We start from the raw sequence: 18,146 nt of genomic DNA, 5'->3' as shown, positions 1-18,146 counted from the left end.
CCTCTAAAGACCTTTTGATGTATCATCTTAAATTATAGTGGTGAAGATTTGATTTTCATGCAAGCCTATGGTAATGACTTTTATTATTGACTATTGAGTGCTTCATTTATTGTCCTTAAACACCTCGATTGATTTGAGTGAATCTTTAGTGAGGATGTAAAACTCTGTGATATTCTGAATCAAAGGTAATTACTTAGATGAGGGGAGACACCGATGTTTGCATGATTAAATTCTCAACTTGGAATGTTTGAAACTTTTATGTTCTTTTAGTTGAATTTTCAATGTATGATTACCTATGGGTTATTCTGAGATATTATCGATAGAAATTATAAGTTGAGAAGAATTTATTTTGATTATGAATTGAGAGTTTAGCTTGAGGACAAGCAAATGCTTAAGTGTGAGGGTATTTGATAGACGGTAAATTATACATATTTTTACCCCATGTTTAATGCATTTTATGGACTATTTCTCATTAGAATTGGTGAATTCGATGCTCCTAATGCTTTAATTTCATGTTTTATACTTAGGAGAGCATAGGAGAGCGAAAGGAATAAGAAACGGACCAAAAATGGAGAAAATGGGCCAAAGTACAAAATCAACACGGCCTGGACCTCCTCACACGGGCAGACCACACGGCCGTGTCAATTTGGCAGGCTCGAACACAGCCTGAAGTAATCGAACACGGGCATGTGCCATGGGCATTTCCCTGCCGAGCCCAAGTTGAGTCCAATTCGAAAAAGGTTAATTTTGAGGGTTTCTAGGCATGCCAAAGCCTATAAATGCACCCTAGAAGAGGAGAAATAGGGACACACAGAATAGGGAGTAAGGAATTACTCCAAGGAAGCCGATTGATTCATCTCAGAAGCCGGATTCATCATCAAGACTGAAGATCTCTCCTTAATTCCCCTTTAGGAGTTTTGGGTTCTTTTATGTTTTGTATTCTTTATTTTTCTGAGATGTTTTCTTATTTAGTTATGAACTAAATCCCCTAAATACCTAAGGGGAATGGAACCTAAGACGAATCTTGTTATTATTTTCTGAATTGTATGATAAATATTTAACTTGCTCTTAATTATGTGTTCTTAATTCTTGTTTTGATATCCCAAGATACTGATTCAAGATAAGCTCTTATTCAGGGAGGAATAGACCCTGGCTAAGAGTACATTTATCACAATTAAGCAGAGTTGATTGCGCGCCTAAACATAGGGTAACAAGATTTTGCCAGATTAGGGTGAAACCTAATAAGGGGATCCATAGATCGAGTTAATGCAACCCTAGAGTGTTAATTAGAGAAAAGTCTCAGTTATTCAATCAAGGGATTAGACATTATTAGTCTTGAATGGGGATAATAACATAACTTAGGGATCTCTACGTAACTTTTTTGAATGAATAATTCGTCCGATTCGGAGCCAGAATAACAAGTAAAGTCTAGTTGGATTTTTCCTTAGGTATTATCTTAAGTCAATCGATTTTTCCCAAAAGCAATTCCCCAATTCTTTTCTCTGTGAATTCTTAGTTTAGATAATTAGTTAATTAAAACAAAACCCCATTATTCTTAGGCTAGAAAATAAAAAGACAGTCATTGCTAGTACTTTTAGTTCCTTTGGGTTCAACAATCCGATTTTGCTAAAACTATACTACTGTTCGATAGGTACACTTGCCTACATCGCGATAATAGTTAGTTCAAGAACGAGTAATTATAAATATTTAAAACCTATCACAAAATCACGCGATCAGGGGTGCTACAGGAATAGGCTGAGGGATAGGTGGGGGTGGAGGGGGTTGAGCGTTCGGGTTTGTCAAAATAAACTTCGTGTAACAGGCATCCATCATATGCAGAAAGGATTCCCGAGCTCATTCTCTTCCTTTTTGACTAATTGTGGGCAGTTTACTAATTGTGGGAGGTTTACTCTCTTGCGACACTTTCCCTTTAGCGGGACCAGGCGCGTTACTTTCTTCGTCGTCGGCTTTAGCTCGATTGGGATCCATTACTATATAAAAACATAATTTAAAAAAAATTTAGCAGTCGTCACACTATCACAATGTATTTATGACATGTATAGCTAGACTCGTAGACATGCTACGTTAGTCTGAGAATTAACTAAACTATAGCTCTGATACCATTAATGTAACACCCCTTACCCGTATCCAACACCGGGATAGGGTTTGAGGCATTACTGGACTTAAACATACACATTCAAACAAAGCCGGACCATAAAATTTTTATTTAAACCAAATTCATCATACATGTGCCAACCGTCCCTTTATGGGTCTACGAGGCCCAAAACATACATTGAGGGTGGTTCGGGACTAAACTGTGAGCTTCAGAACTTTTTCAACACTTAGAGAAAATTTTCTCATTTTGGAGGGTCACATGCCTGTGTGGACAAGCTGTGTGGCTTGGGATACGCTCGTGTCCTCAGCCCGTGTAACTCTCTATTTATGACGTCATGCAAAAAATATGGTTACATAGCCAGGGCACACGCTCATGTCCTTAGACCGTGTGGTGAATTAAAATCCAAAATTAGGTGCAAACTTCACATGGCCTAGGCACATGACTATGTCCTGAAGCCGTGTCCCTCACACGGCCGAGACATAAGGCCGTGCCTGTACCTGTGTGTTTACTATTGGGCATTATGATTTACATTAATTAGGGTGCAGGGGACACACAGCCAGATCACATGCCCATAGGGCAAGCCGTATGTCACACACGATTTAGACACAGGCCCATGTGTCAACCCGTGTGGGCAACTTTAAGGGATTTTCCAAGCAAATTGCCACCCTTATTTGTTCAAACACATATATGGCTTCAATTACTTAAACACTCATAAACATAACTTATGCATGACAACTTCTCCTCACATTATACTTGTTTAAGACTCCCTATTATGACAAATCAAATCTTCCAGCACACAAATACAAACAAGCAATATTTCTTAGACTTACGTGCATGTATTCTCATACCATCTTGTACACACACATGACATTCTTCAACATTCAATCATCAATGACTATAGACCATATCATAATGGAATTGGTACATACATACATAGATGAACAAGTTTACAACCCAAAAATCATTATGAGTTGCATCTCATGGCCATATACAAAATGAATCAACTATCATTATGAGCCAACACATTTGGCTATACCAATATGACATATAATAAAAAGACCAAGTCCCTATACATGCCATACTCAAAATGTTGAGACTAACTATACCCAAATAATCCAATCGATAATGTGAACGTGCCTCTGACGTACTTTGATAAAGGAGCTAACGTGGCGATACTATAAGAAAATGGAAAAGAGAAGGGTAAGCATAAAGCTTAGTAAGCTTGCATGTAATTAATTAGCAATAAGAATATGCATTTTCATACACATATATAACATAACTTAACTCATCTCATTCTCAATAATCATTGTAGTCATACCCAACCTCATTCAATTTACATAATGTTCAATAGAACTCAACAACATAATTTCTTTATTCTCCTCTTACCGAAGTTTTATCATTTTGTAATCTTAATAACTACGAGCTTGGCGCACATACCTATACCCTTTCAACATGATCATACCTTTGAGAAATCCTTAGACTACCCGTTGAACCACTTGGAATACTAAGGATACTCAGGATTATCATATATACATTAAGATGCCAATACCATGTCCTAAATGTGGTCTTACATGGGATCTTACATCGATGCCATATCCCAGATATGGTCTTATACGAAAATCTTATTTCGATGCCATGTCCTAGACATGGTCTTACACGAAATCTCATATCAAAGCCGTATCCCAGATATGGTCTTACATGATAACACATAACGATGCCGATGCCATATCCCAGATATGGTCTTATACGAGATCTCATCAACCTAAATGTCATGATATTTGTACCTTAAGTATTCCTAAGGTTCAACAGGCTTTCATCACCTCAATTCTTTGTCGGACAACATCAATAATATTCACAAAGACAATTATACAACTCATGCAACATTAAATGCTAAATACATAATAAAATGCTATATCAATTCCACACAAACTTACCTCGGTACAAAAAATATGGTCAATCTGTTCGATTTAGTCCAAGATCTTGCTCTTTCCCCGGTCTAGGCCTGGACTCCATTTTTCTTGATCTATAATAGCAAACTTCACTTATTTAACTCAAAATATTCATCAAAATAAAAAATTCAAGCATGGGTTTTGTAGTACTCGAAGCAACAATCTAAAAAACGTATAAATTATCAAAAACTAAACAAAAAACAAATCTTGATTATGCTTGAAAGGAAGGCCGAACCTAGCTCATTTCTTTTTTTCTTTCTTATTTGTTGTTTCGGTGGTGAACAAATGTATATAACAGATATTTTAACTTATGTTTTATTATGATATATATTAACATTTTAATTAATTACTATTATGTCCTTTCTAATTAAATAAAAACCATTATATTCCTTACCCATTACCGTCCACATACATTAATAATGGCATAATTACCACTTTAAAGCTTTAATTTAGAAAGCCACTAACAGTTCAACACTTTTTAGAAATAACCCCTAAATTTTCATTTTACGTGATTAAGTCCTTTCATTTAATCGGATACCTAAACGACAAAATTAAATCATGAAAATTTTACAGATATAAATTCATACAAAATAAACACAAAAAATAATTTTTAAATATTTTTCTGACTCGAATTTGTGGTCCCAAAATCACCATTTCGATTAGGGTCTAAATCGGGCTGTTACATTCCTCTTGCGCCTCGAACTACAGATCTCCTGAAACATTCCACACGCCCTCAACCACTAGATCAGTAGGCTTTTTTTGACGTACCTTAGTCATATTTATTTAAGAAGCTTACAGACCAGAGCCAAGGTTCAATCAAGAAAAACAAAATTTTTGTTCAAGCCATAACTTGAACCTAGGACTTCTCCAATACTTCTCAGGACACTTAACCACTAAAGCAAACATGTATTTATGCAACACAATATATAAAAATAAAGACCTAATATTTTTGGGGCGTTACATACCCAAAATGATTTATAGATTTCGCCAAACATTTAACAACAAGAAACATAAGACGGGAATAATCTTGATATGAAATCCATAGTAATCTCAACCTCATTTCCATTCAAATATCACTACTGGTGAAAATAGTTCTGATAGCACTTGATGTTCGACTTTAACCTTGATAACATTTCAAGTGTTTATACACAAAGATAAAAAATGTCAAGTTCTAAACTTGGTCACTAATACACTACTCTTGTGAGCTTTCTTGCAAAATTTCTGTATAAGTTATGGATTTTCTATCCAAGCATTTGTAACTGCATTTTGCTCTTCTCGAAGATCATACAATAACTAAATCATCATCTTTTAATAAATTCAAGTCAGCTACACTATCTCAACTTAGATTTTTCTATGACATCGAATACTTTAAGCTATCACATTGCCTTATAGTCTTATAACACCTCACAATCCATTCAACAACACATCACTAGAAATCAAGAAGTCTTTGCACAATGTAGACTAGACCAGTTCAAATTTCACAAGGCAAAAATTTTATCAATCATAGTAACTTTAAATCATATCAAAATCTTCTAGGAAATGTACACTTTTCTTTCAGACTATCCATCTTTTACCCATAAAGAATGAAATTTTATTCTCGGACCTGGAATAGAATCGGACATAAATATCTCATTTAATCTTTCAAACAAATAATCCACACAGATTGGATCACCGAACTGGTCTTAATTATAAATTAATGACACTTCAAGAAATTCTCTCTTTTAGTTGATAAACCATTCAGCATGCAATCATTTAAAATTCACTTATCATGCTAATCAAAGACCTTTACCATTGCTTCAGCTCAAAATAACAAGAATATCCCAATTGGAGACATTAACCTTAAATTAACTTACTCGGGAAAGGAAATCCACCTTACAAATTGAAACTTGCAATTTCACCACTTATGCCTTTACGATGTTAATTCTTTACACAAAAATTAGAGAAGTCTAGATACTAGAATTATCACGTTCTACAATCCAGCCAGAAGAATAATCATGTTTGACATAGTCATCATAGGTTGAAGAACACACTTTATATATAAGTCATGCTTGACAAATTACGGAATAAAGATGATAAGAAAACCAAGATAGAGGAATCCAAAATAAAGAAATCCAAGATATGATATCATTTTAAAAGACCAAGAACAAAGCTGATAAGAAAATATGAAAGATCTTGATAATTCCTCAGAGAAGAGAAGTCCTGAAGAAAACATCATTCAAACCCATTGGAATTAAATGCAGCAAGGATAATATACCTTCCTATATATATCGGATAGGGCAACAATTAGAAGAAACAGAATCATAGCATCATGTGCATTTTCTCATAAAATCCCAACAGACGGAATGTAACAGAATGCTAGAGAGAAATAAAACAATACAGATTATAAACCAGTCAGACTGACAATACCTTCGTCTAACATTATGATTAGAAAGGATTCCCATACAATAACAATTTATCAGAAAATAGATAGCAACAATAACACTTCCAACAACAAATGAACTCATAGAAAACCTCAAGAGAGACAATCATAATCTGCTCATTGTAATCTGTCACATTCTGATATCTTACATTTCAAACATTATTCCTTCAATTATTTTCGGCATCACTAGTTCCGCATTATTGCTTTCACTAAAGAAAATTAGTTCTGAAGAAATTTTAACTAATACATTGTCTCGACATCGTGCCTGAATAAATCAATTCACCGAAATCAACTTCTTCACCAACCGTGATATTGTGAATCATCAAATAATATTTCGGTCAATTTGATATCTTTCTATCTCTATCTTTACTTATCAACCTATTCTCAAACTCTGATCATATTTATAGCTATTCTATCACTGAACTCTTTGGTTTCACGTTTGGGAACTTATTCAGCATAACTCTCGTGGAATTTCATTATAAAAACACCAATTTGTAAGGGGGTGAGGTCGTAAGGTCCCAAACTCGTCTATCAAACACATATACATATGACATGACTTTCATCATCACAGTAATATCATCATAATCATATCATCCACTTCGGGCAAACTAACATTCATATTTGTTTTACGCAAAGTTTCTAGTTATCTTATTTAAAGAAGTGCACTTATGCATGCATTCTATGGATTCTGAATAACTTTACTTATCACATTCATTCAATCAAACAAGTCAGGCACATAAAATCATATGAGGGCCAACAAACATGGATAAGTATATCACAATCTAAGCTTTCTTCTCTCACATCATCATATACATATCATCACAATCATATAAATCAATCCAAGGAATTTAACACATTTACTAAAGCTATACAAGCTCGCCAATCATAATTATTCAAACAAGTATACATGAACATCCATTCCATCAATATTTTTGGTGAGTTACCTAAACACATGCATTCACTCGAGCAAATCAGTCATATACATCATAGAATTATCTATTAAACATAGATAAGCTCATTACAATATAATTCTTTAAGTCATTTCAGGGATTCATTGCACTCCATCAAAATTTAATGTCCAATCAGAACAATGACATTTTATCCGTAACATGATATTATGAACCTTATTTGTACATTTTCGAGTTTCAACTCATCATAATTGCACTTTACTCGAATGCTTTAGTATCACTATCAACATGGTCGGGTGTAGCTCTGTTGGATAGTACTTTTTTCCAAACAAGATAGTTCTCAATTCACGTTGGAAGACATCACACTATTACAAGTAGTAATATGGCAAGTATAGTAGACTCACATACACTATGTTAGTCTGAGAATAGACTAAACTATAGCTCTGATACCGCTAATGTAACACCCCTTACCTGTATTCGACGCTGAAACAAGGTACAAGGCATTACCAGGCTAAAACGTACACGAACATGCAAAATCGGACCATAAAATTTCATTCATATTCAAAAATATTCAAACACATGCATTTTGTTCCTTATTTGGGTCTACGAAGCCCAAAACGCGCATTAAAGGCAGTTTTAGGACTAAATTGAGAACTTTGGAAAGTTTTGGAAAAAAACTTAGAAAATTTTTCTTTGAAACAAGGTCACACGCCCGTGTGGACACAGGGACACGCTCATGTGCCCTCAACAAGCCCATGTCCCCAGGCCGTGTAACTTTCTGTTTATGACGTCAGTAGAACAAATTGAACCACACGGCCAAGCTACACACCAGTGTGCTAGGCCGTCTGACGAATCAAATTCTCACAAAAATGCTACAGACTTCACATGCCCTGGACACATGCCCATGTCTCCAGGCCGTGTCCTCCACACGACTGAGACACACGACTGTGTCTCTGCCCGTGTGACCAGTACTTAGACTATTTCCAAGCCTTTTGTTATCCTTAATCCCTTATACATTTATACACATCAAAGACACATATCATAACTTCGATTTAATGATCAAGCATCCTTTCTTAAGACACATTCTTAGCATTAGCATCTCATCATTCATAGGTACCACATACTCATGTTATACCAAGTCTAGGCACAGCAAATCATATTCATTGGCCTTGCCATTGTGTTACCACTTTTACCATTAATTCATGATTTTCAACTTATTAACTAATCCTAACTTAATCATCAAGCACTCATGTTCAATCATCATTATCTTATTACCATATCACATAATTACTTCTTGGCTATGACCATTTCGAATGGTCATAAAGCATTCATCATGCACATATGTCATGACACTAACCATTCATAGTAAATAAGCATGACTACTTCATCACATCACAAAGCATTAGGACATAGCATGGATAGATAGGCTTACAAACCATAATCAATATCAGCCACATCTCATGGCCATATACAATAAATCAATATAAGCCGATACATTTGGCTAAATCATAATGACACATTTCATAATAACTAAGTCCCTATACATGCCACTCACTCGAAGACATTTAAGGTTTATCAATACCCCAAAGGTGATAGGTTGATGGTGTGATACTGCCTCCGACGATCTTTAACCCCAAGCCAACCTGACAATACTAAAAGAAATGGAAAGGAGGGAGTAAGCTTTAAAGCTTAGTAAGCCCGTATGAAAATAATAAGTATTCCATGCCATTTCTTTACTTAAATCAATATTGTAATCAAAACATAGTATATATCACAAGTGTCTTATGGGTATATCTACATACTTTCCATTCAAAACTCGTATCACACATTTACCTTCCCATGTCGTAGCTCATGAACACATAATTTGCATCATACCTCATGTTCGTCATTCATTCAAACATAATTCACCACATGGTCATCATGTATCTTAAACATAATGCAATCATATCATTAGCATAATGTACAAATAAATCCTATAATCATAATTCATTCATTTGCATCCCATCAAGGTCTCATAATCATAACCTTCTCATGTGCAACATTACCACATGTTCGTCACATATTAAGCTCATTGCTCAAGAGTTTCGAGTACGTACCTGTACCATTTTATCATGATCACACCTTGTCATTTCTTTGACATAATCTTTGGATTACTCGTTGAACTTCTCTTTGGACTACCCATGGAACACTTGGAATACTACAGGATATTCGAGAATCCTCATACACATAATAAGATGCCAAGGCCATATCCCAGATATGGTCTTACATGGGATCACATATATCGATGCCAATGTCATGTCCCAGACATGGCCTTACATGGGATCTCATTACACATGGGCCTACTCACACAAGCTGGCAGTCAGAACGTAACTACACGAGCTGCTCACACAAGCTGACAGGTATCGGCAACACATGCCGGACTACCCAGCCACTGGTAAAACGTACAAGATTAGCACCCGGAACGCCATAATATGTATCACATATATCATGAACTTAGGCCACAACTCATGAGCTCAGATCACATATTTCCTAGTGACATGTCACTTGTATCCTAAACTATTCCTAAGGTTCAAACGGGATGTTTTTACTTATCACGTAACTATCGAACTTGCTCGAAGGGTAGCTTTTACAGCTCATAAAACTCATCACAACATAAGTTTTCATTTCATTATACCTCTTCAGAATTTACACAATTCAACAAAACACCATGTTCCATCAATTTTCCAATCTAAATGATCAATCATTACATAACACATAAACGATATTTGGATTATCAAATATTTCATGAGATATGCCACTATCATGTACATAACATCATAAATATATGATATTACACAATCAAATTAACACACCAATTTAGGTTTCAATCACAAACAACGATAACATTTTCGTAGGAACTTACTTGTCGAATCCTCGTCGATTACATCCGTATAACCAATCATACGGTTTATGTAATAATAAATGAGCATTACAATTCAAACATAACATTGCATTATTTTTATCAGACGAACTTACTTCAAATCCAAGAACGACTGTTTATTCCGTTTCAGTCCATAACCTCGATATTTCACGATTTAAGCCTGAATTTAATTTTCCTTAATCTAACAAATCAAATATAACTTATTTAACACTCACATTATTCAAATCTGTCTGAAAATTACACTTTGAAAAATTTACAATTTTGCCCCTATACTTTCTCATAATTACACTTAAGCCCCTAAGCTCGTAAAATGAAATGTGTACATTTTCTTTGTTACCCAAGCCTAGCTGAACTATTTTTACACTTATAACAGTCCACATTTCTCTTTTATTTCACAAACCTACTACCCATTTTACAAGTTTTACAATTTGTTCCTTTTTAACCATTTTCATGCAAAATCACTTAGTAAAAGATGTTAAACACACATCAATCTTTCATATTCTTCCATTAAACATCAAAATACTAACATATCATACATGGGTCAATTTTTAAACATAAACCCTACTTCAAAATATGGCTAGAAATGAGTAGATCATGTTACAATGACTTCAAAAATGCAAAGAACATAAAAAAAATGGGCTTGAATGCACTTACTATTGAGCTTTGAAGTGACAAAACCCTAGCCATAGTGTTCCATGAAAGTTTTGTCCATGCTTGAGGAAGATGGACAAGGTTTTTGCTTGATTTTTCCCTTTTTAATCTTTTAATTACCAAATGGAGAAAATGCCCTTTTAGTTATTCTTGCAAATTTTACCTATCCAAGCCCATTTTGTCTAAATTTTTAGAACTTGGTCAAATTACTATTTAAGGACCTCTAATTACAAATCCAATTCAATTTCATGCTAAAAGCTTCTAGAACATACATTTTACAACTTATCTAATTTAGTCCCTAAAGTCAAATTGGGAACTTTAGGCATAAAATTTCTTCACGAAATTTTTACACAAGCATACAAACATATCATAGATTATCAAACAATTATAAAACAATTATTTCTATTTCGGTTTTGTGGTCTCAAAACCACTATTCTGACTAGGCCCTAGTTCGGGATGTTACAACTAAAATTGAGCCGTCATCAGATAGAGCTAGCTGAGTATTCCTTGCATATAAAACAAATGGAGATTTTTGGCTCAACGCACCAGCAATGACATTAACTTTCCCAGATGGTAGTCTATCACTAGCTCGTAATTTTTAGCAATTCTAGTCATCTCCACTGTCGCAAATTCAAATCTTTTGCGTCATTAAATATTTCAAACTCTTATGATCTGAGTAAACATGGCATTTCTCACCAAACAGGTAATGGAGCCAAATCTTCAACGCAAACACAATGGCTGTTAATGCTAAATCGTGTGTCGGGTAATTCTTTTCATGTGACTTCAATTGTCTCGAGGCATAAGCTATGAATTTGCCTTGCTGCATGAAAACACAACCCAGACAATTCAATGATACATCACTATAAATCACAAATTCTCTACCCGATTCTGGCTGTACTGACACTAGAGGTTCAGTCAAAAGATCTTTCAACTGATCAAAACTTTTCTGACATTTGTCAGACCATTCGAACTTTACATCTTTCTAAAGTAATCTCATCAACGGAGTCGTAATCATGAAAAAGCCTTTTACAAACTGTCGGTAATATCCAGCTAGTCCTAGAAAACTGCAGACTTCAGATACATTTCTCTGAGGCTTCCAATCCATAATTGTAGAAATCTTGCTCGGATCAACTCGAACACCCGATGCTGACATAATATGCCCTAGAAAACCAACCTCAAGCAATCAGAATTCACGTTTACTGGACTTTGCATATAACTGTTTATCTTAAAGAGTTTGCAATACAATTCTCAAATGCTCGGGATACTCAGTTTCATCTCGTGAATATATCAATATTTCATCGATAAACACAAAAAAATTTATCTAAGTAGGTCTAAAAATACAGTTCATTAAATCCATAAAGACTGCAAGTGCATTTGTTAGTCCAAAGGGTATAACTAAAAATTCTTAGTGACCATACCTCATTCTAAATGCAGTCTTCGGCATATTAGAGTTTCTAACTCGCAACTGATAATAGCCCGATCTCAAATCTATCTTTGAAAACACTGTAGCCCCTTTCAATAGATCAAACAAATCATCTATTCTGGGCAAAGGATATTTATTCTTGATCGTCACTTTGTTAAGATGTGTGTAGTCTATACACATTCTCATCGTGCCATCTTTCTTTTTCACAAATAACATAGGAGCACCCCAAGGCGAGAAACTCAGTCTTGCAAACCCTCTGTCTGTCAACTCTTGCAACTGAGATTTTAATTCTTTTAACTCTGTCGGTGCCATTCTATACAGAGCTACTGGTATTAGTGTTGTACCCTACATTAATTCAATGCCAAATTCAACCTCTCAAATCGGTAGTAAACCTGGTAACTCTTCAAGAAACACATCTGGATACTCACATACAACTGGTACTGATTCAATCTTTTTTTCAGTTACTTTCATATCAAGCACATAAGAAAAATAAGCTTCACAACCCTTTCTCACAAATTTTTTAGCTAACATCGATGAAATTTCTGCTGGCAAGCCATTCAGATCATTTGACTCAATCTGGATAATCCATTATTCTGACACATCAAATCAATCGTCCTTCTTTTGCAATTCACAACAGCATCATGCAAGATTAACCAATCCATACCCAGGATTATATCAAACTCATAAAATTACAACAACATCAAATTGTCCAGAAAGCAATTATCTCGAACCATCAAGGGACAGTTCTTGCACACTTTATCAACCAACACACACTTGTTTAAGGGGTTTGATACTCTAATTACAATTTCATTAGACTCTACAAGAAAAGTCTTATTGGATAATAAATTCACATATACATACGAATGGGTTGATCCTGGATCTATCAATGCAATAACTTTAGTATCATAAAGAGTAAAAGTACCGGTGATAACATCTGGAGATGAAGCTTCTTCGCGAGCACGAATAGTGTAGGCTTGGGCAGGTGCTCTAGCATCAGATCTCGCAGCAGTGTCTCGTGTCACACCTCTACCACCACTTACATAACTCGTGTTTCTGGGTGGTCTACCTCTAGCTGAAGTGTTACTTGGCCTCGTGTTCTGAGCATTATCTTTTTCTGCTAACTTTGGGCAATCTTTATTAAAGTGATCTCGTGAACCATAACTGCAACAAGTTCTATTATTATATTTCTCCCAACAATCACCAAAATGGCATCTTCCACACTGTTGACACTCAGGTTTAATATATTTTACATTACCAACATTCGATACCGACGTGGCTTGAGTTTTAGGGTTGGTGTATTACTTCTGCGATCTCTATTCTGATATCCTACTGAAGCTGTCGATCAGTTAAAATAGTCTCTAGATTTCTTCGATGATGAATGATAAGATTTATTAATCGATCTCTTTCTCGAATCTCTTGCCTCTGAATTAGCCTTTCTCTTTTCTTTGTTGCGATCCTCGATTTTACAAGCCCTTTCAACCAGTACTACAAATTCCTTCAATTCAAGTATCCCGACTAATAGATTTATTTCCTCATTCAATCCATCAACAAACCTTTTGCACATGATCTCTTTAGTAGAAACATACTCCTGAGCATACTTGCTTAAATGTACGAACTCTTTTTCATACTCAGTGACAGTCATTCAACCCTGTTTCAGCTCTAAAAACTCTTTATGTTTCTGATCGAGAAATCTTTGACTTATATGCTTTTTCTGAAACTCAATCTGAAAGAATTCCCAGGTAACCTGTTCTCTAGAACCACCGATGTCAATGTTTTCCACCAATGATATGATTTATCTCTAAGCAAAGATACTACGCATTTGATACATTCTTCTAGAGTACAAGATAATTAGTGAAATATTCTAATCGTGTTCTCGAGCCAAAATTTAGCTCTCTCAACATCATCTTCAACTGTAACTCAAAACTTCTGATCCTTGTGTTTCCTAAAATTATCAACGGGTGGCTTACTCAATCGTATCGGTTTATCACTTGTGGCACAAATGGGACTTGTTGAGGAACAGGTGGGGATGGAGGTTATTGAGCAGCCGATGAAACACCCCAAACCCAGCCTAGACATTATGGCCAAATCTGCGATGTCACATTGAAGTGTTTTTAGAAAAACATAATTTCATTGAAAATCCATTATATATTAAAACCTTTTTATAATCTTAACGAAAATTTAGGATATCCTATTCATTGTTAAGACTCAAGTCGTTTTAGCAAAAAGTTGATCATATTAGATTGTTATTAAACTTTAAAACAATGTTTGTTGTGGAAACTTTCAAAATATGTTGTGTAAACGTGGTGTTTTGGAAAAGCGTTTATTTTTTTTGAAAACCCGCGGCCTACTACTAATAGATATAAATCAAAGTAATAGTTCCTAAATTAAAATAAAAACTTAAAGAGGCCTTATTACAAAACAAATACCGAAATTAAATTACTTAAAAATGAAAAGTTAAAAATGGAAGCTAATGCGGTTGTGTGGCCATCTTCGAGTCCCTCGCAGCACCGATCCGTCTAAAGATTACCTGCGCAGAAAATAGAAGGGTGAGTTTATGAAAACTCAGTGTGGAATCCCTTAACAATAGTCAGTCATACAATAGGCATTTACAATCTGGGCCTAAGCCCGCTCTCGTAACAGATTAATTTCAGTTAGGGCCTTAGCCCATTACAGTATTAGAATCAATGTGGGCCTTAGCCCAATTTAGTAGTGGTCACAGTATAGATATGCAATCAGAAATCCTACCCAGCCAGGCTCTACACACCACTTCATCCAGCCCTACACACCATGTGGGGATAAAATTAATCCACCCATCTCTACACACCAAAAATAGAACCGATTGTGGCCCTAAACAAAAATTGCAGTAGAGTTGCCAGTACAGTACACTTCCTTCAATCATAATAACCCATCCCCATGCAACATATCATAATATGATGCATGTTTGTAACATATATAAAATGACATGCTCAATATAGTCATACATCTCATAAGGGCATAATAGTTATTTTACCACATAAGGGTATAACAATCGTTTACCAATTTTGGGGTCCAAATATGCTTACTAACCCAATAGTAGGTCCACAATCATCTCAGGCGACCCATGCAACCTTAACAGTCAAATAGTGAAAATGGGCCCAAGGCCCATACTGCAGACCCATGTGGGCCCACATGCCCCTGTGGCCCACAAAGCCCAAAAATAGCCTTGGCCTGTGAACTACACAGTTTGGCCCACTAACCTTCACAAGTCCGTGTGGTTTACCCGTGTGGGCACACAAGCTCGTGGGGCCCATACGGTCCATTTCGGCCCAATGTGGCCTCGAACTGCCTAAGCCCATGAAATCGCCTATGGTGGCCTCTACGATCAAACGCCCATGTTTATTAGTTTGATTTACCACACGAGCGAGAGTATGCCTGTGTGGCGATAATAGTCACATTTTTTGGCTTTTGCCGGTTTGCAATTGGGCAGTGTTTACACACTTGATTGCGAAGATACGCTACTGGCCCATGAGTATTCCAAACCTATCACGATCAGAACTTCGGTTAAAAACTTATCAAGTGAAGTGAAAACAACCCTAGCCAACACTTGCTCAAGAAATTATTGCAAGAGATCTAATCACAAGGCCTTAGGGGTTTCCTACACTCCAATAAACCTTATCAACCATCGCACAATAGAACAGTTTGGACTCGTTGAACAATCACTTACCGAAACGTAATTTCTAGACTAGAAGGGAAGAATATTTGGCCTACACCCACAAGAGCTGGAAGTACATAAATTATAGAGGCCAAATGGAATCCTTGTACCTTTTAGACAATGGCAGCATAGGGAGATGTTAGATGAAAGTATTAACGTGACAGAAGAAAGAAGGAGAGAGAGAAGGAATAACCACGTACCCTCACACTTGATTGGTTGAATACCAATAGTCCAGAACTAGAAGTATAGAAGGAGAGAACAGGCTATTTGGCTTAAGCAGTGAAAGTGAAGCCTGCCAAAAATCGAAAGAATAATGAGAGGGAATGAGAGAGGAACTAATCAGCAATAGTACCAAGGTGCAACCATTAAAACCTGAAAGTAAAGATAAAGGGGAAGGAGAAGAGTATTCGGCCAAAGACAAAAGGAGAAGTGAATGTCAATGACCGATAGGGAAAGGGGGAGAAAGAAGGTCTGGCAAAGGCAAAGAAAATTAAGGGAAGAAGAGTGATGGAGAAAGAAAAGTTGATCAACCCAAAGCACGATATTAGAGAACAAAACCAAAGTAGGCCAACCCCAAAAATACCGGAATGGTCACAAGTAATATTCGGCTACTACACAAACAACACTCAAAAGAATGAAACGAAAACAATGGAGAGCAAAACTAAAACACAATTTCGACACTAAAGGTAAAAGGTCCTATGACCGAATTGGTATAATGGAGTTCCCACATTCAGCACACTATTCACTCAGCCCTCAACCTCCCTTAATTCTCTCCTAAGTCTCTCCACAATCTCCTGCTAGTATTTGGCTACACACTCCCCACTCCCTCAAACACTCCAACTATCCATAAGCAATAAAATCCTACTGACATACAACCTCTTACATGGCACAACAGCAAAATAATCACTCCTTTTTTCTCACCAAGCCTCGAACTTCAAATCCCAAGACACACTCCACATGCCACTTACCCTTAGACTAGCAGGCTCTTTGTGACATGTTTTAACCACATTTATTTAAGAAGTCTATAGAGCAGGGACAAGGTTTATTCAAGCAAAAACAAAATTTTGTACAAGCCAAGGCTTGAACTCAAGACTTATCAAACACTTCCCAAAGCACATAACCACTGAAGCAGACACACACTTATGTAACACAACATGCAATAATAAATACTTAGATTTTGGGGCATTACAACCGAATTTGATCGAACGAACTCCGAGAACCACTCACTCATCATTTGGAAGAAGGCTTACTTTGCCTCTCCCCTTTGACTACAAGTCACGGGTCTACAGTTAGATTGCGCTGCCCTTTGAGTAGGATCAAGTGCGTTACTCTCTACATCACCAGCTACGACTCTTTCAGGATCCATTTGCTATATAAAAACTATAACGGCCCGATTTAGACCCTATTTGGAATGGTGGTTTCAGGACCACGAATCAGAGTCAAAAAAATTTTTAAAATTATTTTTTGTGTTTATTATGTGTGAATTCATATCTGTGAAATTTTCGTGTTTTAATTTTGTCGTTTGAGTGCCCGATTTAATAAAAGGGCTTAATCGCGTAAAATGAAAAATTGATAGTTAAATGTGAAAAGGCCAAATTGTTGTTGTCTTTTGTAATTTGAGGTATTTATAATGCAATATTACAATGGTTAAAGTGATGGACGGTTTAAGACATGGTTTATAATGGTTTATTATTTTATAATAAAGGTTAAATAGGTAAAATGATAATAATGTTATAATAATAAAACATAAAAAAATCAAAACCATGTGTTCATCTTTCCTACTTGACCGAATATGAAAAAGAAAGAAAGAAAAATAAATATTTAAGGTTTGGCCATCGTTGAAGCTTGATTAAGGTATGTAACTAGTTTGATTTTTGATAATTTTTACATTTTTGAGATCGTTGCAGTGTAATGTACAAAGCCCATGCTTGAATTTTTTATTTTGATGAATATTTTGAGTTATGCCATTGATGAATAATTGAGATTTGTGATGTTAGATGATGAATTATGAAAGATATGATATATTTTTTATTGGAATTTTTGATAAATTTGAATAATTAGGGCTAAAT

Source organism: Gossypium hirsutum, chromosome A03, assembly GCF_007990345.1.
Source record: "Gossypium hirsutum isolate 1008001.06 chromosome A03, Gossypium_hirsutum_v2.1, whole genome shotgun sequence".
Classification (NCBI taxonomy): Eukaryota; Viridiplantae; Streptophyta; class Magnoliopsida; order Malvales; family Malvaceae; genus Gossypium; species Gossypium hirsutum.
Note: the sequence above shows the minus strand (reverse complement) of the source record.